The sequence below is a fragment of the Crocuta crocuta genome, unplaced genomic scaffold (assembly GCF_008692635.1).
Source record: "Crocuta crocuta isolate KB4526 unplaced genomic scaffold, BGI_CrCroc_1.0 scaffold219, whole genome shotgun sequence".
In the NCBI taxonomy this organism is placed as follows: Eukaryota; Metazoa; Chordata; class Mammalia; order Carnivora; family Hyaenidae; genus Crocuta; species Crocuta crocuta.
In genome coordinates this window covers 2,038,750-2,064,734 of record NW_027551572.1, presented here as the reverse complement: position 1 = coordinate 2,064,734, position 25,985 = coordinate 2,038,750, and the positions used below count along the sequence as shown (strand labels likewise).

Here is a 25,985-nt window from a genome sequence, read left to right as displayed (position 1 = left end):
CTTGAATTGTAACTTCAAGTTATTTACCTTTAGTCTTTTTTCCCCTCTGATAAGTCAATAGTCATTTTCAATACACTTCTTGCAGATTTTTGGAACTGGTTATTTTTGAAGCTCAATCATTTATGTAATGAACTTCAAAAACTATACGTTCAGTAAGAAAATTAAGTACAATAGTCTATTTTTAATCATGAAGACAATACTAATTATAATTCTCCAGATAAACATATATAATTATAGTAATTACAATTCAACAATAACTCACTGGTACTTACTATTATAAACTCATAAACTATTATTCAGTACCCTATAAAATTCAAAATCTAATTGAAAGTGCTAGTTTAGCATAATTCCCACAAGCCATCATTCTTTAATATTCTGGAATGAATGAGGTTTTGGTTGAGCTATTAATTGATACTGACAAGCAATAACCACTGGAATGAAACTGCAATTATGAGTGGCAATTAATCACATTTGCTGTCATCTCTGGTGTCAAACAAAATTCAATAATATTCTAAATACTTTCAAAAAGTTTGGACCTTTTATGTTTCAATTCGCTTAATGAAACCCAAAAGTAGTTTCCTGGGATAATCAAATGATACCTAAAGTGTATTTATGTAAAATATGAATATTGTATTTTTTTAGTTTAAAAAGGTTTTGCTTTTCTTCTAAAATTATTTTCATTATAAATCTGTGTTTTTGCCAACCTGCATTATCTCAGCACATCTTTTTGACTCATAGATCACCTTTGGACATGGCAGAAATTGCACATGTAGAGAAACTCTTGGGAGCAGGAACTTTGGTAAGTAAGCGTCATTAGGACTTGAGATAATTTGAGAGGGATCTTCTTTTAGAAGTTTCAATTGATCAATGTCTCTTTGAATGGGGACAAGGAGGCAGCAGGATTTAGTTCCCTTTCCCTCATTATTTCTAATGAACAGGAAAACTAATGATGTTCCTTCCTTCCACTCTAAGGCATCCATATGCTGGCATCAGTCACTCCAACTTAGTCTGTTCAAACGTCACTGGAGGGCTCCTTATGGCACCAACACTATGACCTTAGGACTAAAATAGCAATGTATTTGTTGTAAAGCGAGCAAGGTCACCTAGTAGATGATCACTTCAAGGGCAGTACTAACAACAAAAGATCCAATCCCAGATAAATAGAGCACTTTGGGCAAAGTGGAGGTTGTGACCTCAATAGCCAGGTATCTGTCTACCAGATTTTCAAGCAGATAACACAGGCTGACTTAAATATTCATGAATCCCAATTTTTGTTTGGTTAGTGAGACATGTCTACAAAGAAAAAGTCTTGTTTCATTTTACATGCTTACAGTTTGTGGCAAGTTTAATGTACTGAGATAGTTAATCCTCAATAAACTAAGAAAAGAAATAAAGCATCTGTTCACTCTAAGCTCCAAATCTGAAGAATGTTTTCTGGAAGGGTCTTCCACAAAGCTGAAAATGCCAGCAACTTAAAAATAAAAAAGGATTTATGTGCTATAATTAAAAACTTGAATAGATGGAGCAAAGTTACTTATTTAGAAATATTTCTAAATGCATAGCATTTATGTATGTTTCAAGGAATGTTGTTAAAATGAAGGGACTTACTAGCAAGAAGACACTTAAAGAAGAACATTACACTAATTGCCTGCACTTATTAATAATGTAAACTTGGGGCACCTGCGTGGCTCAGGCGCTTGAACATCTGACTTTGGCTCAGGACATGACCTCACAGTTCGTGGGTTCGAGCCTCGCATCAGACTCTGTGTTGACAGCTCAGAGCCTGGAGCCTGTCTTCAGATTCTGTGTCTCACTCTTTCTCTGACCCTCCCCTCCTCATTCTGTCTCTCTCTCTCAAAAATAAATAAAACAAAAAAAAATTTTAATGTAAACAGAATGACCTTCATTTTAATTATTCTGTTTTTTCCCTTTACTTCTGTTTCTACTAATTGCATTTATGCTCATTATTGACTTGCAACAATAGTAAGAGGTAGTGGTCAAGACTTAGAGCCCATGCTGTGTGAGAGCTGTATTGCTATAATATGACCTTTTCTTCCTTGTTATTTATGGTTCTGACACAGCTAGGTTATGGCATCTTTCGTTTCTTTCAAGAGTTATTTAAGTTATACTCTGATTTTGTATTCTTCTCTTTCTCTTCGTCCATTTCTCCTGTTGTTTTCATAATTATAATTTTATAAAATTTCCAGTGTCTATAAAATTTCAAATTACTCAGTTAACAGGTCAATTATTTCCAGGTGTCTGAAGTTGTATGTTTTGGCTAACTCATGTTGGCAGATATACTACAAAAATAACCTGCTTAAATTCAGAAGTGCAGCAGGAATAGTCCTGAAATTCTTATGGTTGATTAGAATTGCTGTTTGCTCTTGATCCTTGAAAATTTCAGGTTAAAAAATCTTGTTGTATGCAACTTTTGTATCTGAAGTGAACCCTAATCCAAGTACATGTTCAGAGGTCATATGCTTCTGGAAGAAACTTTGCAGATCTCTGTGTGAGGTGCTCTGGGTAAGATCCAAGTGAAATTTCTCTTCTTTCCCAGTTAAGTACCAATCAGGTCTTTGTCTGCCTGTTGCCCTTCAATCAGGAACATTTAGAATAGACTATCCTATTTGCTCTCTCCAGACTTATCAAATGTCTGGATGCCAAAAGTGATATTTAATAAAGAAAGGTAAAGGAAATCCTGTTCCTACATGGCCTGAGCTCCAGTATTGTGTCAAATTACATGACTGGAAAGGTGCAGTGCACATCCGAACAACATGAGATTCTCCCACTATAGAATCACCAATACAGAATTATATGTTCATGTTAATGCAGAGCAATTACACAGCAGCTACAAGAAATATTATGCAAAGAATTCTTCTGTGTTTTCTGTTGAAGCTCCTATCTGCTGTTATTTAATGCCCCTGCAAAAGTCCCCTTTCCCCACTATGCATTTTTTTTTTTAGCAGTGTGATATCTAGGAGAAATGAAGAAATAGAAATCTTCCTTTCACCAGAATGAGAATTATATAACTTAACAGTTTCCAAAGTAGTTTTAAAAGAAAGTATTGTGGAAGATGTTATTATATATGAAAAGTGAACGTCTACGCCTGTGAAAATTAAATTTGTTTAACAATTGAACCAAGATTCAAAATTAAACAGGTTTCTTTTTAACTGCAGGATGTCCTCAAGACTTTGATTTGCTAACGAGTACTGTGAGTACCTTAGAGGGAGATTTAACAGCCACATTTCCCAACTCACTGAAAGATATAACCCTTGTTTTCAAAATGCTATTAAAATCTTTCCACATAGTTAAAGAACTAAAGAAAAATCTAAAGAACATGGTTTTGAATACCAGGATAACATTTTTTGCATTCCTTTGGACTTAACTGCTAAGAAGCACAAAGCTACCACTCAATCAGAGTATCCATAATACCTCATTAGTTAATATAATTCTTCTATCACATTAAAAAGTATAACACTGTTATCATTATCCACTACAAAATCTTGGAAGCAATAAAGTCTAAATGAATGAAACTTTAAAAACACTTACAGTACTATTGAAAACACTGCAAAAAACATGCATAGTGATGGCAGTTTTCAAAAATCAGTTTACTCATCACTGTCACTATCATTTCACTTTATTTACAATACGAAACTTCAAGAATGATCCCTTTATTCAAGTAATACACAGAGTTTAATACACCCTTGAGATGGCCTTGGATTAACAAAACCAAATAAAAATTCCATGCATAATAAAAGACAACTCCTATATTTAAATCAAAGGATTACATTCATTTGAACACTATATGAAAAATAATCAAGTATTATTATCTACAGTCTTACAGATTAATTCTATTTCTTATTTTTTTAGGTTGTAAAATACAGTTTCCTAATCACCAAAGCCACTGTCTTAATATCAGCCACACTCTTCAGTCTCAAAAAAAAAAAAAAAAAAAAAAAAATCAGACCTTATTCCATGGAAGGGAACATCATTCCTTTTTAATTCAGCTTCTTTGCAAGTACTCTTTCAAATTTGTGTCCACATAAATCACCAAAGAGCTTGTTAAAAATGCAGATTCTATGAGTCATTTCCCAGAGATTCTGATCCAGTAAGACGGCATGAGTCCTGGAATCTCCATAGTTAATAAGTATTCAAGTGATTCAGATAGTGGATGCTGGTCCAATATTCAAAAATTGCTTTTGAAGAGCATGTTGCCATGAGAGACCAGTATTAGTTGTACTTAAACTCAATTTCCTTCTAACTCCTAGATGGCACAGCCACTAGCACTACTTGAAAAGAACTTAAAGGTCACTCAGGACTTCAGCAAAGAAATGCCCACCCTTCCCTGCTTCATAAGCCCTTCTAACTCCCATTCCATCCATGCTTAAGCAGCACACTTTGTTCAACCTGGACATGTTGGTTCAAGACTCAGCAATGCTTTTGACTAGTTATAGGGGCCAATTAGCAAACCCCATAACTTTACTAAACCTTATATTATTAAAATTGTAGATTAGATTACATTATTTGGTTTCAAGTTTTGTGAAATCAGGAAACCTTCATTTTTCTTTTTCATTTTCTGTCCATATTATTTTATCTAAGCCATATGTTTTCTAAATGAACTTTAAGGTCTGTTTTTCTAATAACTGACTTGTCTTTTTCAAAATGCAACACATTGCCTCCATTTTCTTTCAGAGATAAGACATTAAAAAATGTTAAAATTCCAGAGCACTGTGACTTTATCTGGAACTCCATATTACTCCTCTTGACCCCAGCTGGATTCATGAATGACTTGGTAAGTCCATTGAGCCAGACAAAAAGGTTTACATTCTTAAGCAACAACAACAACAACAAAAACACACCAACAACAAAAGTGAATGAATGCATTGAGAGTCCCCCCACCATACTTTTTATTGAACTGGCAAAATAATTGAATGTGCGTGCAACCTCATAGTTCATAAAAGATGTAGACTGAATATAAAAGTCCCATGAAAGTGACATCAGCAAATAGGTTTGATTTTTCCTTTCTGAGGATAAAATTTGAATACACACTCTTCTTGGCCTCTAGTCAAGCCTGTGATTTCTGTTTATGTGGAACAGAAAAGTACATAATGCTCATTTGTTTTGGGTGAGTTAAAGAAAGCATCACATGCCCTTTGTCTTCTACACCATCTATCAAGGAAAAACAACAAAGATCTGTAGCCCGTGGGATAGAGTGTTGTCCATGATCACCTTGATAATCAGTGCAGGGCTATGGCTACAACATAGGTTTTTCTGCTCCTCTGCTCTCCCCTCTAAACAAAAGAAAACAAAACAACCCAACAAACAAAACAGGGGCTGCCTTGTGTCCTACTGAGTATTGGTTTGTTCTGGATAGCCAAGATATAATGGCTCTCGGTTTTACTGAAACTCTCAAAAGCAAACAATTCAGATATTAAATAATATATAACAAATCTAAAATTTCAGTCAGGTAGAGTAACTTCCATTCTGTAGCCAAGTATGTTATTACTTTGCATTAATGTGATATAGTTTTAGTTGAGAAGGTAAAAATACCCATAACTTTTTATGAAAAAAGGTGAAATTCTTGGCAAGGAAGAATACTTGTCAATAAATATTCATAATTCATAAGAGTATACAAAATAAGTTGTTTAAAACATTTTTGATCACATAATCCATCTGCAAACTTACTTCACAATTTACTCTGGTATATTACTTTGAATAGAAAAAAAAAAAAAAAGAGGGAAAAATCCCCAGTTGTATGTGTTGTATAGATAGCAAGCTTATACCTCCAGTAATTATGGAAGTAGTATTGGGTATTAATCTGTAACACAGAGTGATCCACATTTTATAGCCAAATGGCTTATTTTAAGGGATGAGCTCTGGAATTACAGACATGCAGAACTGAACACTGGCCTAACCCAAGGGCACATTTCCTCATTTCTCTAAGTGTTTCACCCCCCTAAATCTTCACCTGTGAAACTAGCACAATATTACCTAGAGGAACCTTGTACACAGTAAGGAGTAAATCAGTTTTTCCACAAGAGAACAATGACTCCTAAGGGGCATCCTGAAGGGAAGCATACTTATCTTACCCACTCCTCGTTGTAACTGCGGAATAGGAAAATGTCTCAACTAGGGGCATCATTCACAAGTGACAATGAGGATGGACAGTCCACTCACTGTTTCTGCAATGCTTTGTTGAATATTCCCTCACTGTCTTCTCTCCAGACTTTAATAAAGCAGTGAGATTCTTGAGTTTAAATATGTTGATCACAATAAAACCACTTTTATTGAAATAAAGAAAAGTTTTAAAGACTGGGATTTATTTTAAAAATTCTAAAAAGACCTCCTTTGGCTATTTTAATCTCCCTGTGGCATCCTTTTATTACGTTTCATACTTCCTTTGCAAGCCTGACAATAATTATTTCTGAAAAATTATGCATTCTCAGTATTGTGAACCATAGATAGATAAATTTATAAGTAGAGCTTTTTCACTTTAAAGAATTTTAAGTGCTTTGTTCTGTTCCTATAAGAGTGTTTAGCCTCTTCCATTATATTTGTGCTAAATTTTAAGCATCATGATTAAACCAGTATTCTTTTAATCTAACCTGAGTAGGTGAATACTCCATAATTATGATTTAAAATATATTCTAGATAATGTAACTGAATCCTTTCTTATAAACAGATTTTTCTTGTCAATACTTGTCCCTCAGATGACCAATGAGAATGTAAAAGCTTTCTTGTGTTATAATTATAAAAAGGGTGATTTACAAATAATCGGTATTTAGCCTTGATCCCTTCCACACTGTCCCTGAGATCCATGGAATCCAGGAGATTCCATCCTGTTGAAATACTTCATATTTGACTGATATCAATAGCTGGAGAATGGCTCAAGATGCATTCAAAGAGTCTGGTATTTCATTATCGTCATGGAGTCATTGTGCATGGTGGTATAATCAAACTCCATTCAGACTCAGATGATTATTCAATACACTTTCGAAGGATTCCTTTCTCCTTTCATCCTTAGTACATTCTCCAAGGAAATAGGATGTATCAACACACCATATGGAAAGTGGAATCAGTCAGAGCACCACATTGTATCTTCTATCCTATGCTATTTCATAATATGACATGTTCAAGTTCTTTTCTGATGAACACTGTAACTCCTAATATAGATTTGGCAATAGCACTTGCTTCTTCCCCTTTCATAGTCATCCCTGTCATTGCTATTAGCTTATTTTTATGTCTGAATAAAAGCCTGTGTTTCTTCCTGAAATGCAGCTTTTTTATAACAGTGTATAAAAGTAAAATGTAAGCAAAAAGATGAAATAGCTCCAGATGTGGTAATTCAGTGACAAGTAGTTCAGCTATACACGGGTAAGAGAAAAAAGCCCATAAAAGATTGAATTTTTAGTTTATCCTAGAAACATACTATAGTGGAAACAACAGGGACTTTGCAGTCCTTTCTCAGCTTATGACTCATTGTGTGACTTGGGGGTGGGGAAGAGTTAGTTCTGAAATTAGAGAGATAAGAACATTCACTCCATGACACTACAGTAAAATTTATGTGAGATAACGTGTGTAAAAGTCCCAGAGCACAGTGCCAATGCACAAATCTTAAGTGCACTACATTCAGTAGTTGTCTTGTTCTTATGCCTTGTATACCCCATAATTCTTTCCTGAGATTTCTCAGATAGATTGAATGTAAACTGCAAATTTGAAAACTAAAGCGTTGTATGTAGGTCTTTTATGCACTGTCATGGTATAGTTCAGCTAGGTGAAATATGTCTATATACAAATGTGAGTGTGTATATCATACAGCATGTTATTTATTATCATGTCACCTATTTTAAGGTAGAAGACTCAGAAAACAGGCCCCATGCTTCCTACCTTATGTTACCTTGTCCATACGATGTGTGTAACTATTTAATAAAAGTTGTATGATGAGTTGCATGATATTTTCTATGGTGACTAAATAGTGAGACATGTAAAGAAATATCATGAAATAACACAAGGAATTAGCTCAGTTGACTAAAGGTACTAAGTACCTTATAAGTAATTCAAAAGATAATTTCACTAGCAGTATAGCTTTATACTTTGATGAGGAGAAAACAGAGGATAGACTTAAGGTAATGTTTAAGGAAATAAACAAAAAGTTCTGTATGAAAGATTTGCTAAAAGCTTTATGGATTAGCAACGAGAATCAAGTGTGAAATCTAAATTTCTAAAGTATATATTCTCACTACATACACTCATTTTCTTCACACCAGCCTTATAATTGAAAGGGAGGGAAAAGAACAAAACTAAGGTTGTGTATATTAAGGAGGCAGACAGTAGGCAGATTATTTCCATATTATTGGTTTCTGAGAGTACTGGCTTGGAAACAATCCTTAGTGTTACCTTGGTCTGTTATTTAGTCTTCTAATTCTTGATTCATCCAGCTACTGTTTACTGAGCAATCCTTCAGTGAGTTGGCAGCAGGCCAGGGGCTTCTCTGTGTGAAGATATTGTCTTTCTTCCCAATCACTCCTAGAGACTCATTATGGACAGGGGGCCATGTTCAAATTATTTAACAACTTGTACAATGTGGTAAATAATAACTCAGAAAGGATATTTCTTAAGCATTTACTACATGTTAAGAAAGAAACTAAATCTATCTATATATATATATATATATATTTCCCTTAACCATCACAATGTAAGTACTACTCTTATTCCCATTTCAAACTGAGATTTAGAAATATCACTTGCTCAAAGTCATATTATTTGCAGGTAGAAGGGCCAGAATTAGAATCTAGGCCAGTGACAATCAGAGGTCATGCTCCTAATAAACAGATCGCATGGAAGAAAATCCGTACTAACGTGAGTCATGGTACAGATTTTGCCTGATGGATGCCCTTATTTTTTGACATTTTTCCTGCACAGTTGTTGACTAAATGTACCATATAATTATGCCTCTCATATCTGTCCTTTTACCTTCTTTTCAATCACTAGGAAAAGTGATTGCAAAATTTGTTTTCTGAATTTCAGAACTGCATCAGCTTAAGTGTTCAGAAAAAATGCTTTGATGATTAAGAGCCTCATATCCATAGTTATAGTTCCAAAATTATAAGTTTAAATTGGGCCCGAGAAAAGGATCTGGTTTATATTACTAAGAAAAAATAAGCCATGACAGGGAATTAGAGCAATTTAGGACTAAGAAAGATGTAAGCCTTTGTTGTGTCCAGCCTTGTCACTTTACAGATGAGGATGGAAGGCACAAAGAGTCCTTGATTATTTCTACGTCCCACTGTTAGCAGAGCTGGAAGTATAATGTAGACATTAGGATTCTATGTGTTCTCTCAGAGGTACAAAAATAAAAGCAAAAATTGACCAGTACTCAAGGGCTCCCTAAATCTAAAGTCTGCCACTAAATGGCTGTGTTATCTTGGGGTAGTCATTTATGCTTTCTGGGTCTCAAGTTCACTAGTGTGAAAAGAAAGTTTTCTTATTTTTTGTAATTTTTTTTTTTACTTTGTTTCAAACTCTAACATTATCCTGAGTTTCACTACAGCATGGTCAACTTGGTTATGTCAGACAGACACTGTTATTATCCACTCATGTTTCAGCCTACCGCCATTCTAATTCTGAATGCAAATACTACCTTCATTTGTCCTTTCGATATGGATAGATTTTACGCTAAGATTTACATTTTGTTTTGGGTTTGGTTATCCTGGAAGCCTTTAAAATATATCTACTGGAGTAGCTTGAAAATTCTTCTCTGTATAGTAATTATTTTAATAATGATCATCAATAAATATTTGATGATATGTTTTGGTCACATTATCAGGGATAAAATAGTACACCCCTGAAGATATTTAACAACACATTCCAGTAAAAAAAAACCTTGACAACGATTGCTTTTAAAGTAGAAGAAATGAAGATAAAGGTGGCCAGTGGGGAAATTCAAGAACTTGATGCACATTTTAAAAACAACAAAATGTGACATACCATATATAAAAACCAAAAGAAATTATCTTGCCTAGATATATAGGCCATTTTAATATACTTTGCCATTTTAACTGGCTTTCCCCTCAAAAAAATTATTTCAGCATTGGTTTATTAGTCTCCTTATAGAAGGCTAAAGCCAATTAGAATAAGTTGACCTAGAAACACATTCCAAACTCCACTAAAACGTAACTTTGGTTTTGAAGAATTTTTTTTATCACAGTTGGACTGTTTATAATACTGGTCTCAAGGTGGAAAGAGTGTTAGTAATAAGAATAATGATAATAATGAGCAACACACACTTATACTGTGTTTACTATGTGATACTGTTCTAAAATATAAACACATTAAATTTCATTTTGTACAATTATTTTACCTGTGTATCTGCTTTATAATAATCTTACAGAGTAGTTTACAAGTTTTAAAAAAGCCATCTTTGTATTCTGAATAAGTGGTTTTGTTTATTTTCATTAAAATTGATTGTAGGTTGTACATTTCTGGGTTTCTTAAATGTTATGAATAGATCTTTGTCTAAATTGTTGTGCTTGCTATGTACCCTAGAATCTATTAATATAAGTGCTATAAAGGGGAAATAGGCAATCATGTATTCAAGGAATCATCAGTATAAACAAAACAAGAACATTCACAATGGAGATTTGAAGATGTGAAAGTCTTTCAAGGTCATCCAGTTAGGGGTAAAGTCAGATACAGTTTTCCTTGCTTCCAGTACTGAGAATTTTCCACTACAAAAAAAACCCCATATAGCTACAAACTCCTGCAGCAAATAGCCATAAAGGTAAGTTATAAGAAGAAAAAAGAGCCTCTTATAGTAAGTCTTTAAAACCTTAGGACATGACAGAAATGTTCCATAGTCTATCTAAAATACTGGGGAAAAAGAGTAATTTCAAATGAAATAGCAAAGTTTTAATATAAGGAGGAAGCTCGGGGACTTAAGAACCCTTCTCCAGTGTCCCTTCTAGTGTGTTCCCAGACCTGCACATGGCACAGGCACAGAACTACTCCTCATATATCTGCTTTAGTCTGGTCTTAGTAGGGCCCCTGTTAGCTCATACGGTGTTTTGAATGACTTTAGGAAAAGAAACCCTCAGGATGGTTGAATTAGAAAAAGACACCTCATCTGGGAGATCTGCACCCCTCAGGAACAAGATGACTTTGTGCCAAGAAAAACGTTCCCTCCTCCAGGAGAATGCAGGTGTCCCCAGAGCATACTGCACAAAGAGCCAACAAATGGCTCTTCTTCATCTCTTCCTGCTTTTTTCTGGCAGGGCACTTCTGTGCAACACACAAACTATACAACTCTATGTGGTGATCTTGTTTTTGGATCTGCAGTCTCATGAATTCCTCTGGAGATTAGAAGGAAACGTCATGGATATAGAGCCCTCCACCGAGCACCTATTAACACTTAAGTTGCCTTCTCTCTAGTCTGCGAATGTGTTTTTCTACCTCTTGTTCAAAGGCAACATTTCCACCAATGCCTTCTATCTCATCTCCTCCTAACTCAAATAGCATATTTTTGCTTACTTATCTTCATCTTCTTTTGTATCCTGACTCCTTTCCTGTTTGTAATTATTCTAGCTAGCTGATCACCAAAACTCTCCTTTTCCTCCTGGGCACAAACATGGGTCACATTTCCCAGCCTTCCTTAAGGTCAGGGATGCTTTACTACTAAGATCTGGTGAATGAGCAGATGGGTGAAAACAAACAAGCTACATGTGGACACAGCCTACAACACTTCTTGTACAGCCCACCATGTTCTCCATCCTTTCTCAAGTAAAGAAGATTAGTAGAGGTCTGTAAGCCTTGGGAGATAGTACAATCATTACATCAAAGAAACCTGGGTCCTTAAATAACTATAGAATGGCCCACTCATGCCAACTTTTACTGGACTATAACGGAAGTGAATATGTTTTTTGGGTTAATTAACTGAAATCCGGCAGTTGTTTTTTACAGTAAGCCACCAAAGCCCACTACAAAATATGCCACTTTCCAACATTTGCCAGACTCTACTGAGGAATGAGACAATCACTAGAGGCAACCATCCTTTCAGTGGTATAGGAAATTCAATGACATTCTGCATTTTCACTCTACTCTCAAAGACATCAAGCCTTCAGAATAATGACGAGTAACTCCAGCTTATGCAAACTTGTGAGAATATCATGCAGTTTCTACCGTTTCATGCTGATATTGTAGAATTGACTCAGCTTTTTGAGTCTGACATACCTTTTCTATGATTGTAAACGGGCACATGGAGTTTGGTTGATCTTAGTCATACCACCACAGGCTAGTCTTGAAAGAAAAGTAAGTTTCCAGAGACTTACTGCATTTTAGATCACAAAATCCAATATGTATGCTTTAAACTCTATGACTTTCCCTCCAAGTACTCAGGCTGTCATTTAAAGGATACGAAACACAGTTAATTTTTTTAAAGATGTATACACCACACAAAATTACCTCATTATCTGAGATTAACTTGCATAGTCCATTATTTTTTCTCCCACTCCCTTAGTAGATAGTAATGCATAGAGATGACAAGGATGTTTACTTCTGAGATTAGAACCACCTGTTATAATTAATTTTGAGTTGGTGGTAAGATAAGTGGATTCAAAACAAAGTTGAAAATGGAAGTAAATGCTACTAATCATCAAAGACCAAAGTAGAAATTGAGACCCAAAGACCAAAAGTCTTAAAAAATATTATGGGTAATATATCAATTTGCAAGATAGGTCTGGCACAGCTGTTCATCAGAGCAAAAATTAAGAGCATAGAGCATTTTTGAAGTCTTTTTTCCTTGTAACAACTTTTGTTTTAGAATAACCTAATACAAACACTCAAGAGGAAACTGAAATTATGAGATCTTAACAGTAGTAACATTTGAGGCTAAAATTAGGTTAGGAGAAAGGGGCAAGTTTCTGTAAGGTTTTTACATCACACAGATTCATATTCTCTCGCTATATAAAATACTCACTGATTGACACGTAGGTCAACTGTGAGGTCAATAAATCCATTTGGACACCAGACCACCTGATGCTGAGGAAAAGAACCTCAGGGATAAGATGGCATCACGGGCAGGGAGAGAAGCTGGCTTCCACCTTCCAGTGACAACCCCACAGCTAAGTACGGAAGTATGCTTGTTATATATAGTTAAGTCACTTCTGCCATTGTCCCTGGGGATGTAGCTAAGAATAGAACATAGAAAGGGAAAGGGATAATTATTTGCTAATATGAAGGAATTATCTATCAGTGATTTTAATGGTTCACTCCTAAATGGCAGGGCAGCATCTTAAATATGCCACACTGAGTGAAAAGCATGGAGTTATTTGTGACTTTAAGACAGTGGGGTGTAGTAGAAAGACTGTGTTCTGAAGGTCAGGGTTGGATTTGGTCTATCTCTCCTAAGATGAGCATTCTCGGAAGGCCATTATGCAGGTTATGAACTTCTTTGATTCTGTTTCCTTTTATGGAAAATAGGGATTCTAATATCTGCCTCACAACCTTGTGAGATACACACATAAACACAGACACACACGATGCTGGTTTTAACTATTAAAAAAACTACACAGATAACAAACATCAATAATTCATGTAATATAGTCCTCTAAGTATTTACTGAGAGGCTTATGTGATCTCGGTATTAAGTTAGAAACTATAAGTGATTCTAAGAAGTTGTTGGACCTTGGTCTCAAGGAGATTACAATTATTTGGGGAGTCAAGATATACTCAGGAAGCAATAAATATTAATACAAAATCATACGTTATTAAGAGTGAATGTCAGTTTTAGGTGATGAATAATACAAATGAGAGGTAGGCCTTGAACTGGGGGGAAAATATTCCTGAACAGGAGATACTAAATATTAGTTAAGAAGTAGAAGACAAAAAAGGAGCCCATTCAAGTTAAGGACTTTGAAATTTACTTTAATCCTAGAAATTTAGTTGGATAGGTTTTGCCGCATGTGACAGAAACCCAAAGTAAAAGTAATTTCTTATTTCAGCCAGAAACATACCCCTTTCTCTCTCTCTCCCTTCCTCCTTCCCTCTGTCTCTCTCTCTCTCTGCCCACTACTTCCCTCACCTCTTCCTCAAACATCTGAATAAACAATGTAAGACTGATATGACACCTTCTCAGAGTCAGATTTCAGGTTCTTTCTGTCTTCGTGAGTCTACTCCGATGGCCAAAGCTGCTAGAACTGCCATCATATATCTGCATTATAGGCAGCAGGAAGGAGGGGAGTTGGGAACAGGGCCCACTTTACCTCTTTTAAGAAGACATTCTAGATATGAACTATATTTCTATTCACTTCTCATTTTCAGAACTCAGTCCTGTGGCCATATTGAGACACAGAGCTTCTGGAAACGGGATTCTAAGCATTTATTAGAGAAAAAAGAATGGGCATGGGTGGCAGAGTTGGGGGTTGGGTAGAGAGTAGGGATGGTGAGTCTCTGGTAGGCTTGATTCTGTTTTCCTTTTCTTTCTCTAGTCATAAAGCTAACACATGCCCCCAGAAGACAGTGGGCAGAGAAAAGCAGATCTGCACTCTCCTTCTGGTGCTCTCGCTAACGAGGTAAGGTTGGTCATTCTCTCTCCACTTCCTTCATCAGCTATAAAATGAAAGAGATCTCTTAACTAATCTGAAACTCTAATTTTGTCATGGGTAAAATCAGACTGATGGAGCTGGACCCAGTGACTTTACAAAATGGGAAATATTTAAGAGTTTAACACTTAAACGATTAGGTTAGGCCACTGAACTAGAAAAAGGTTTATAGTCTCAGAGTCAAGAAGGAAGGAGTTTCCTTCTGCAGTGATTTTGGTCCTGGTACACAGAGCCAATGGAAATTCTCATTTAGAGGTTGTTGATTTGATGCTTCATGAGTCTCAGCAAGCACAACATTTCATGCAGCAAAGTCTGTTGGATCCATTTCTTTTTGGCAGGCAGCCTGAGGAGAGCAGGGAAAGAAGTTAGAGAACCTTAATTCCTGTCCTGGGTTGGTCACTCACTCTTCTGGGACTTGCAGCCACTCACTTAACTTCTTTGGATCTCAGTTTCACTAAATGAAAAATTTTTGTAGGTATCCCAATCAAATAATGTAAAGACCCAGATATCTCTATCCCTCCTATACAGTCATTTGACAAAGATGTTAATGTACAGATGTACCTGTTAAGTTATCTATGTGGAAAATAAAGTTACCACCAAATAATCAGGTGAAACATGTGGCTGCTTCCCATGTGGAAGGTTCCAGGAATAGTAGCAGCAGCAGCAAAAGCGCGTGGCATATGGGGCAGAGCAACTCTGTATGGCTTTGGGAATACCAGGGATGTGCAGCAGTGGTATGATTGAGCCAATATAGCTAAGAGACCCTACTTTCTGAGCTAGTGAAGGATCATTTCCAGTAGCCCATGTGTCCAGTTTACTGAGGCTGAGTAACAGAATCCAGAATGTGATGCCTAATGCTGGGTAGTGGCCAGGGGCCATGGTGGGCATGGGGGAAGGAACATGATGAATGAGTATGTATTTTGACCTTGAAGAGGTTTGGCTCAATGCAGAAACAATGGTGAAATGACATTTGTATTCTGGTGCTAAGAATGCTGCATACTCCTCCAGGTTGGTGTTTTGAGAAGATGCTTAATGGTACCACAGGGGGAAATGTGGGTGGCAGGAAAAGTTTAAGGTCAAAAAAAAAAAAAAAAAAATAGCAGTGATGTGGAAAGAGATGCTCTATATTAAGCAAGAATTTAACATTGTAAATTGGTGGTACATTTGGATGCTAGAATTATATGAGAGCTGAATCAGAACTCCTTCTTCAATCAATTTGTGTAGTGAAAGATTAACTTTAACCCAAAGAGAGGTCTGGCCATTGCTCTTCGCTAGTAGGAGGCGATCTGTGGGCCCTGGGAATATCCTGCCTGATAAGAGTGTCTTTGTTTGCCTGTGGGCTTTGATCACCAGACTGTCTAACAACAAAAAATATGATGGGGCTTAGAAACCATCATATCAGTTTTGACCTCTGGAGGAACTAGAAACTGAAAGTTATTATCTCTAATTTCCAGGATGGGTTGAAACTAGAGATCAGCCACGTGGACACTATGTGATTGAGCCCCAATAGAAACTCTGGACACCAAAGGCTACAGTAAGCTTACCTGGTTGACAATACTCTGAGTTATTGAGTCTCAAAGTTGAGTCAACGTTGAGTCAATATTGAATGAGTCTCCCAGCATCACAGCTGGGATAAAGCAATGCCCTCCATTACTACAAAGGAGAAGATGAGAGTGCTTTGACACATCCCTGGCTTTGCTAAGTGTCTCTTCCTTTTGGTGGTTTTAATTTGTATCCTCTTACTATAATAAAACTGTAATTTAACTGCAGCATTTTTTGACTTATAAATCATTCTAGTGAATTGCTGAACCTGGGGTAGTCTGCAGGGAATCCAAATTTGCAGCCAGCTGGTCTGGATAAAGTGAGGATGGTGCTAAAGATTTCTGAATTTGTGGCTGTGTCTGATGTGAGAGCAGTCTTGCGGAGGGCTGTGTGAGGGCTGTGCCCTCAGACTTGCTGTTTGCCAAACTCATTGCAATTGGTGTCAGACGTTTTCTGTCAGTTTGGTAATCTGGGACCTGTACTGTTAACCTTGGTTTGAATAATTCTGGGTACCCCTTCCTCTTTCGGGAAAAGGTAAATCTCCTTCCTCTTTTGGGTTTGCTGGAATCTTCCGATCAACACTGTTAGTTGGCCATTCAAAATCCATTGTCCTTTTCCTGATTTTTTTTCATCTTGTATCTCCTCGGGAAAACATAGCAACACTGAGTAACTACTATATCCTATGGAGAACCTTTTCTTGATATTTTTAAGAGCAGCCAATGTACTTATTGAGGCCAGGTACTGGATTAAAGTTGGTCAAAGTCAATCATGAAAATTCTGTTTTCTCCTATCCCTTAAATATATGAGTTTCCATGTGACCCAGTTCTGACCACTGAGCCCTAAAAAGATTTCTGCTGGGGCTGCATGTATTCTGGGAAAGTTTTTGCCTTCCTGATAATAGGATGCAATATAGCTTTTCACTTGTTGTTGGTTTGTCTGCCTTGAATGTGATATAATGCCTGGGGGGGGGGGGGGTGGACCATAAGTTTATATAAACCTATAAGATTAGGAGAATTGGCTTGAGCCTGGAGCACTAATGATATTTTTGAGCCACTGCATTACCTTTCAGCTACGTATTTCAGGACTCCTGGCTATATATGAAAAATAAACTTGTATTTGTTTACAGCCTGCATGTATATATCTGCTTCTCTGCTGTTTGTAGCCAAATGCACTTGTAATATATACAAGCTCCCAGAAAAAGAAGAGGTGATGCACCATGTCCAAAGTCATAGATGCACCAAGACTGTGCCCTGTTCTCCTAAATCCCATGCCAACACCTTCCTCAGTACTCCTTTTTTCTCCTGTTTTGTCTCTTATCTTATGAGGGATAATGAGCTTAATATTCTATATACTGCTCTGTATAGTTAATGAAATAACCTTCTAGTTAGAAAAAGTTAAAGTTAGATAAAGCTCAATGTTCCATTACTAGACTCTTAAAACAATAAATTGAATAATCAATTTGCTTTTCTTGTAATCTATATTTTCTTATTTGTGTGTGTGTGTGTGTGTGTGAGAGAGAGAGAGAGAGAGAGACAGAGACAGAGACAGAGAGAGAGAAGGGGGGAGAGGGCCAGTGAGGGTGGGAGAAAGGAAGAGAGGGAGAGGGGGAGGATGCTAAGCAGGCCCCATGTTCAGAGCAGAGCCCAACACAGGGCTCTATTTCACAACCCTGGGATTGTGACCGCAGCCATGATCAAGGGTTGGATCCTCAACCAAATGAGCCAGCCAGGCACTCTTATTTTCTTATCTTTTTAATACATTGTTTTTTCTTGACTTTTACCAATTCCCATCTCATATCCCCAGTGACATCGTATGTGGTGCATAACCATGTCACATCCATCCATATTAAAAATACTTTATCCCATCCACCAAAGCATTAATATTTTTAAAGAACGTCAAAAAGTTTTTAATCTGATCTTAGCTGACTGAAAGCATCTATATAGTCCGCATTTCAAAATAAATTTATTTCTTGTTTGGTTTAAAATAAATATTAAATTCAGTGCTTTTCTAAGTAATTATTAAGTAGACTTCTTCAAACATGTTTATTTACAAAAACCAGTACCCCCGTCCTAGAGGATAAATTCATAAATAAAAATTTCTCTCTGTTATTGACCCAGCTGAGGGCATAATTAGTATATATTTGCCTTCCAAAATGTCTGAACTAAATAACAACTAATAAATCAATCACGTCTGAGTCTTTCTAATCTCTTAATATTAATGTTTAATTAGGAAACCTCCTATGAGACTATTTCTAGTGAGAAAATATGTTTTCACAATGAGAACTTTAAGCTCCCTCTTCAAACTGTTCTAGTCTGGAGTATTTTTTTAAATGTAGAGTGTAAAATTAACACAGTATACATGTAAAGAATGTCACTCTCAGTTTTAGAATCAACCTGACTTTCTTTCTTTTAATCTCACAAAACAAAAAGCCTTAATACCAAATCATACACAGATCTCTAGAATACTAGAGTACTGAGAATACTCTGTCTATCCTATATAACCCATGCATTTTAAAAACAAGAGAGAGAAGCAGAATTCCACTTTGCAGAGTTGATTTTCCATCAACATCCTGGTCACATCTCTGAGAATACAGTATGTTTATACAAGTAGACCAGTGATTACTAGAGTCATTTCACATACTATTCTATTCCTTTGTAAAAGCATTCTGCTGAATTTATATCTCATTTTATGGCATAAAAACAAGTAAAGGCTTCTAAGTCACTATATATAGTTTGGTCCATAAGGAAGAAACGGTGCCAGTGCTTTTCCCTTCTTCCAAATATGGAGATATTCAGGTGGAAAAGATAGACCCTGACTTGGCCACATTTAACAGAACAAGCATACAGCAAAACCACCATCTGGGTTCCCCATCACAGTTCTATGTTTTGTAAGATACCTCACAGCAGAATCACTTCTTAAGGCTTATTTTAAATCTTTAAACTTATCTTATAAAAGAAAATTGAATGCAACTGAGTTACATTGTTGAAAACACAAAGAGAATACAGATAAATTATGAAAGGGCATAAACTTTCCTCTTTTTATCAGAGCAGGCAGAAAAATTATCTTACATCATTTATACAAGATAACAAATGAAATATATTTGTCTCAAATTTTAAAGGGATATAGAGACAAATGTAAAGATTTCAGTAAAAGCATTACAAGACAGCTAACAGTTTGATTTATTTGAACCTTAGTTCAGAAGAATTTATAAAAAGTATTTCATGTGTCTTCAAAATATCCTTCCAAGTTCAGTGTCGGTATTAATATTGCCATTAAGAAAATGGAGCTCAAGTAGCTCCTTCTGGGACATCAGTCAGCAAACATCAGATTAAAGACCCAAAACCCTGTGTGTGACCTCTAAACCCAATTTCATTTCCACTAGATGATTTGTCTTTCAAGGTAATAGGTCATATTAAAGAGATTGACCACTATGGAAATTCAAAGCATAGGTTAATTAGGAATAGCAAGTTACATGATTATGCCTTATGGAGCTACTACTAGAAGTTTGGTGAGCTGGGAGACATTCATAGACGATGATATAATCATCACATGTGAAAAACTAATAGGCCTTCAATAAATGTGCAGAACTATCGCCAATAGAAAAATCTATGTGTAGGGATAAAAAGGAAGTAGATAACAGAAGTGATTTCTAAATAGTTCAGGCTTTTCCAAACGTCAAAACTAAGGTATCCAGATTACTCTAAAAACACCTGAGTTACTTCAAATCATCATCTACTTCACAATAGTTTAAATCCTTAGTGAGGCATTTTCAAATACCTCTAGGAAAGAGGTGGAACAGAAAAAAAAGCCACCCACAATACATTTGCAACCTCAGGTTACCGAAAAAGAGTTTTTAGTTCTCATCTGATAATTACTTACATATAACTTTGTTGCTATAAAATAAATTAGTATTTAGAGATAAGGAGGAGAATAGAAATACAACATGAGTTGAGCAAGCACTAGCCATCTTAAATCAAAATAACTCAGAAAAGCTAAAGAGTCTATCCTTCTGATCATATAATCAGAGTAAAATCAGAAAAGGGAATACAGTTTTTTTTTCCTACCTTAAAGAGAGAAATGCAGGGTAAGAATGCAAAATGAACAGCCCATTTGAAAACCAAGGCCTCAGAATTTATTCTTTAGTAAAAAAGCATACGCATGAAGAGTTTATTTTAAAAGTAACAACAAGCCATTAATTAAAAAATGCTACCATTTGGAAAGAACAAATAATTTTCAGAATTTTACTCAAACAAAGCATAACTAATGCTTTTATTTGGGGTTATTTTAATGACTGATTTGCATGTGCCAAGACTGAAAAGTGATCATTTCAATGATTTCATATTAATATCCGTTGCTGCCATTTGGTTGGTAACCTTGTTTGAATGAAATCACTCCATATTCCCAATATCTCGCTTTCTCTTCCTCAAGGTTTGAGAGAGAAAATAATTTAATTTTTTTCAGAAATAGATGTAATGAGGAGCAAAATAAAATCTAAAAGTCGATGTAATGGTACTTTAGAAACAATAGACATGTGAGGTAAAACACACCTCTCCACCAAAGACAGCCAAAGGCATAAAGACAATAAAACAACCACAAAAACTAGACAGGTTAGCTTAACACCAATTGGCATCTCTACAATGTAACAGAAAGTCAGCATCTGATATTTGACATAATTTAGATTAAAAAGGCATGATCCAGAGTTTCAGTACTCAAAAGGAAACCAATGAGCATTAGCATAATTAACAGAAAGAATGTTCAGGCACCAAGCAAGGAGCCTAGAGCAGCACCTCTAAAACATTAATGGGCATATGAACTATCCAGAGATTTTGTTAAAATATGGATTCTGACTCAATTGGTCTGAGGTGAGGCCTGAAATGTTTGTGCCTCTAACAAGCTTCCAAGAGAGAAAGATGCTGCTGGTTTGGAAACTGTTTTGAGTAGCGAGGCACTAGTACATGGAGTATGAACAAGTGCAGGTGCTTTTTTGGTCCATGAGTTGAATGAGTGAATCCAGGACTGAGGCAATCTGGGCAACTTCTGGCCTTAATAGCTCTCTTACTGTTATCATCCAAGGTTGACTGGACCACCAGTAGATAAGAATAAAGTCAGCAGGATCCTCTTGGAAACAGAAAAGATGACTAGTGTTCTGCCAAACCCAGGACTGGGGAAATGACCCTTCTGTAAGTGCTTTAGACTCCTTTGTTTCAGTGGATTCAACTTGTTCCTAACAAATAAAATCTGAGTGATAGTCCATATGTCCTTTCTCCTTTAAGGAATAGAGTTGTCTTTTAACAGTTGGAAGAGAGGAAATTCATGATTAATTTAAATATGATCCAAGGTTTGGAAAATAGAAGACTTAGAGGATTTCCAAAAAACTGTTTGAATTGAATTAATTTAAAACTATATCTGATGATTTATTTTTATTAGTATTTTGTGTAAACCTAATTATATTATCTTTGCTTCAGCTTACCTTCTGATCACCTCAAAAATAAAGTTGTAAAAAACAGAAAGAAGGCTGTTTTTGGTTAACTATGAATACAGTTATATGAGAAGAGAATGGATATAGTTCTGCAAGTGATTTCACTACAAGTCAGTTTCTGCATGTTTATATGACCTACAGTTTATGCTATAATGTCAAGGAATAATCAGCACTAAACTCCTGTCTTTTCACAAACTATATCAGTACCATAAACTGTATCAGGTTGAGGCTTAAAATACATCTCTTTGTTTAAAGAGGGCAACCTATATTTGCAAAGTAATGTATTGTTGTGGTTTATTTGAGATTATGAATAATTTTTGTCTAACCTTTGCTCGAAGTGTATACCTGCACTTTTCTGGAAAATTACAAATATTTGCATATTTGGAACTTTTTTTTGTCCTTGGAGGTCTCATTTGTCTGCTTTGTATTACAGTACAAAGATTTTTTTTTCATTGATAAAGCTAACTTTAGTCTAATCTAAATCTTTTTAAATAGAGAAAGGAATGACTATACTTAAGCTCTTTTCAAGAATTCCAATCATGTTTATACTACTGGGGAAAGAATAGCGGCTGCCATAATTTATGTGAGCTTAAGGAGATTAACCTACTTTTGTTACTCTTATTGGACTGCTTTCATTTGTCATTAATTTTTGGCAGTGTCTTTAACAATTAAACAACAACAACATCCAAACAGCATATTTATCTTTTTACCATTTTTACATTAACAATTATATATATATATACACATATATACACATGCATCTATATATGTATAGATATAATTAATATGTTACTTTTAGAATATTTTAATAATAATAAGGCAATAATTTGGAGTATAAGAAACATTTATCACATAGATTTTAAGGTACAATTAGGCCTGAGGAATAAACCATTTTTTCTTTAGACTACTATCAGTTGTATTATCTATTGGTGCTCTAGAAGCAGGTATAGATTTTTCATGAAAGTGAAGAAACTTCAGCTAAATGTTTTTAAGAAGTCCCTGCTAAACATCTCTTTAGTGTCATATTTAGTTCAGCAGTTTCTGTGATTTACATGTTCTAAAATACTATTCGGGTTATACAAGGATGAACTGAATTTATTTTCTTTTTTCATTTTTTCATGTTGGTGAGCATAGCAAACCTAGTTTGGAGAATAATCAAAGCTGCCTTCTGTGAACAGTGTGATAAGATCACTGCTCCACCCAGGGGGACTTAAGGCGAAGGTGTTCACTAATGTTAGTCTTAGGCAGTCAGCTCTGTTAGAAGCAAAGGACAGACAGCACTTACAAACACCAAAGTGATACCCTTCCTATATTCTCACCAATGCTGCAGGTTTTAGGTTGTCAACCATTCTACTATTTGCAAGACTTTCAAAATACATATGTATGTTTTCACAACAAATATATATTTACACACATATATACACAATACACACATATATCCATACATGTGGATATACACACTTTAAAAACATACACATCTATGTGTGTATATATACTCATGCATACATTTGTGTGTTTACTCAGCTACACCAGGTCTTTTTGTTCACAGTTTTTAAATCTTTTGTTAGTCCTCAAGTATCCAGATATAGTATAAATCTTAGTATATCTGAGTTAATATGACATGGATCAGAGGAAGCATTTGCAATGGCAAGAAACTGGGAGCATAGCTGACTTCAGAACAAGCATCTAGGAATTCAAAGAAAAGGTTTGGAAAGGGATATCAATTGCTAGAGATCATGGATTTTGAGTTACTTTAGACCACCAATAGGAACAGAAGCAGTGACACAGCTTAGATGGGTGGCACGAAATGGTCAGAAAGGTCTTGAGGTGGAATTGCAATTTGCTGATGCTTGATAATGAAGTGTGGGAGGGGGCCTGGAGAGGGAAGGAACAGAACTAGTGTTTTGGCTTTAACCACTTGGTGAATCTGTGTTCTATTTACAGAAATAGGGGCCGGGTGATTGAAGGAAGAATATATGTAAGTAACTATCATCTCTTTAGATTTTAAGTCCCTTTTTGATTGTGTCCCTTCCTACTATATCTTTATTCAATTCTCTCAGAGACAGATAGCAAATATAGATATTAAAATTTTTCCCAATCTTCTTGATTATTACATCAACCTTCAGTTATCTGCATCAGGGATCTGGGTCTTTTTTGGGGGCTTAAAAACCTAAGTTTTGCAATAAGGAGGCAGATCAAATTTACCTTCCAATACATGGTGTTGGAGTGTAGAGGTAAAAGGGCAGCAAAAATATTCCTTTTTTTTTTTTTCTTTTTTTGTGGCAACTTTACTGCGTCACTTTGTAGTTCCTTAGTTCTTGTGTTAGGGTGGCAGGGAGGAGCGGCCTGGGTGTACTTGGTTCCTAAAGGACCCTTAACTCTCCTGGAGTTCTTCTGGGGACAAATCCTACATAAAAGGGACCAGAGACATTTTGTTTTTCTTGTACATTTTCCTTTCTCTTTTCTCTATTCTTAACACACAAACACATCCTTGTCTCTAAAACAGAATTGCTTTCTTGAAGGCTGAAGGCATGGGGAAGCCGGAAGGGAAGGGTATTCAAATACAATGTGGAAGACTTTATAAAGCAATGATGAATAACATATGTGTGTATGTTTGTGTGTGTGCATGTGTTTCTTTTTGCACACTTATTACTTTAGGACAAAAAAATGTTTTTCAATCTGCTTACAAAAAGAAATGATGTCTTTTTAAATATCTCAGTTGATTTGATGCCATTTAAGAATATTTTGATTATTACTATGTCACTCTTTGCCTCTTATCCCCTTTCTCTCCCTCCTTTCTTCCCTTATTTCTCTCTTTCCTATTATCTTTCTTCCTCCTTTTCTCTTCCCTTCCTCCTCCTTCTTTCCTTCCTTCTTTCCTCCCTCCCTCTCTCCTACCCTTTCTTTCTTTCTTTCTTTGCTTCTTCCTTTCCTTTCTTTCTGACATTTTAGAAACTGTGTATCTGGAAAGAATTGTGATATCTAATTATAATACTGTTATATTGAATGAAGACATTTTTGAAACTAGACTTTTTGAACTTCTGTATTACTTAAATTCAAAATACACTTTGACTTACAATGTCTTTTAATACTGTATTCTATATAAAAATAAAAGTTGTTTAATAGAAGTGACATAAACAGCATATTTTTAATATAGAAGAAAAAGTACCTAACCTAATTTCTGTAAAAATGTAATTTTTGCCAACCATTTATTCCTGAGAAGTAACACAGTATTGGTTAAATTAAGGGATGACAAGGGATGGTTCTCCTTCATATCCCTATGTTATTTATACATTTTGGTTTTGCCTTCTTCCCAGACTAAACAAATTCAAAAGATAGAGCCACTTCTTTCTATAACTGAGCCAGTAAAACGTTCTAGCACTAAATTAATTCAGTCAACTGACCAAACTCAATTTTCTCTGAAATCTCCCTTCCTCTAATGTTTTCCTGAAATTACACTGCAGGTCGGATGTCACAGCTCTGAAGACCAGACGGCCATGATTTTTCCATAGTGGGCTGCTGCACTAGCTAGGGTATAAACTAGAGAACTCAAGGAAGACCATTTTCATCAAATCCCTAGAGATATACAGAATTCAACTTGTGGAGCCGTGCTCTGTGGCCTTAAAAATTCATCCCTACCATAAATGGAACAACAACAAGAAATAACTATAATTCTGATTTCCTGTTCAGACTCTTTCTACCCTCTAGCTACTTATTCTAGGAGAATACGATAATCCCCCCCCCCTTTTTTTCCTTTGTTTCTTTGATGATGTGGGCAATAGGACCTATGATAAAATAGCACAGTTTTGTGAAAGGTCATGTCCTTGGAGTCAGACTTGGGTTTGAACCTGGCTCTGCCAGTTGCTACCTGTGTAATCACAAGTATCTATGTTCCTCTGAGTTTCTCCTTCTGTAAAATGAATATAAAAAAACCTTCTCATCAGAACCATTGTAGGTGTTAAGTGTATATAGTGCCTAACACACAATATCATAAACCCTTAGTAAATACTGATTTCCTCCTCCCACACATTTGCCAGTCTAGATTTGATTACTAAAACTGTAGGAAAATGAAACACTAATAATAGGTCACAAATTACCCCAAGATCACCCAATTTAACTGTAGCTGTGTCCCCAAAATTTAAATATTGACACACACATATATTTTCTCTTTGTGTCTGTGGTCATAGATGACTTCACAGAAATACTAGCGTTCTTAGGGTAATTCATGAGTCAGCTCAGTTACTGTCTTGGGGTCTCTCTTTGAACCACTCCCTGTAAGATTCATTCTACTTATATCTTCTCAATTTAGAGCAAGATGTTTAATTTTACCATAGTTTATAAAGGTTTTTTAAATTAAATGTATAACTATA

The 25,985-nt window shown here is 35.7% G+C and overlaps 1 long non-coding RNA gene across 2 annotated transcripts; it reads left to right on the top strand.

The window, feature by feature from the left end:
- Positions 1-736: 736 nt before the first annotated feature.
- LOC144220842 (uncharacterized) lies at positions 737-25,985 on the top strand. Of its 2 annotated transcripts, XR_013331875.1 has the most exons (7): positions 737-799; positions 4,693-4,792; positions 14,481-14,564; positions 16,049-16,128; positions 21,210-21,316; positions 23,560-23,593; positions 25,080-25,985. It is a non-coding gene; the product is annotated as an uncharacterized LOC144220842 (long non-coding RNA). The 2 variants fall into 2 exon arrangements; XR_013331874.1 differs by lacking the exons at positions 21,210-21,316; positions 23,560-23,593; positions 25,080-25,985 and having other exon boundaries at positions 16,049-16,363.